Raw genomic sequence first — 1133 nt, 5'->3', positions numbered from 1 at the left:
GACCATTCACAATATCGTAAAACGACTAAACATGTCGATATTGATTCTCCTGGTTTCATTACTCAAGGCTTCGTATTGACCGAGAAGAATGTTGATTCTTGTTTCCTTCACTGGGATCTGTTCCTTCATAGGTGATATGCAATCTGTCCCAAACTTCTTTTGCTGTACCACAAGAAGATATTCTATTATATCCAGTTAGTGATAAAGCACAATATAAGGAGTAAATTGCTTTTGCATCGAGTGTTTGTCTCTTGATTATTTCTTCTGAGACATTCCGCTGGTTTCTTCAGATTTCTTTTCCTCTTTCGGACGATGCGGTGGTAGGAGTAATTCCTTTTTCTACAACATCCCATTCCGGAGGATCCTTTGATCGTAGGAAAGCTTTCATCTTGTTCTTCCAGGATGTTGTAATCCTTTCCATCAAAGTAGGGTGGTCTGGTATTGCTTTGCCCTTCCATCAGCCCGGTGCTAGCATACTAGCCATGGATCTTTTACTATGAAGTAAAACACTTCAAATAAAGTAAGTACACTGAGGCTCGATACCAATTGATATTGCTAGTATAAACACCTAGAGGGGGGGTGAATAGGCGCACAAACAATTTGTCTCAAATACAGAAGTAATTCTTAACAAATTGAAATACGATCGAGGTATAGAGAGTAAGGAAGAAAAATTGAACACAGGATTTATAGTGGTTCGGCTTATTTCAATCCTACGTCCACTCTTCCGCACTGACAGCCCACCGGCTGGATTTCACTATGATCAAAAGAGAAGTTACAGCACAGCTTTGCCTTGATTCCACAGTGTAGATGTTCTACCACACCTCCTCAAGGTCTCTCACAAATATAGACTCTCTTTTGTATACAAGTATTCGCTCAAAGGATTTTTCTAAACAAATAGGAGCTTCAGACTTTGGAATTCTTCTATCGCGCACTTCTTGAACAACTAAGAACATCTTCCTTATATACTCCTTTATGCCATCATACCCGTTGGCACTTACCAAAGGAATTCCTCCAATCTACCCGTTGGACGGAATCAATTAGGAAGATTGTTCGAGCTATTAAAGGAACGTGTTGATAGCCCATCAATCTGTTCGCCCATACAATCGGGATCTTGGTTTCCATAAGTAGAACCT

The sequence above is a fragment of the Eucalyptus grandis genome, chromosome 7 (genome assembly GCF_016545825.1).
Source record: "Eucalyptus grandis isolate ANBG69807.140 chromosome 7, ASM1654582v1, whole genome shotgun sequence".
NCBI lineage: Eukaryota > Viridiplantae > Streptophyta > Magnoliopsida > Myrtales > Myrtaceae > Eucalyptus > Eucalyptus grandis.
The sequence above is the reverse complement of the archived record's forward strand: the minus strand, read 5'-3'. Positions refer to the sequence as shown.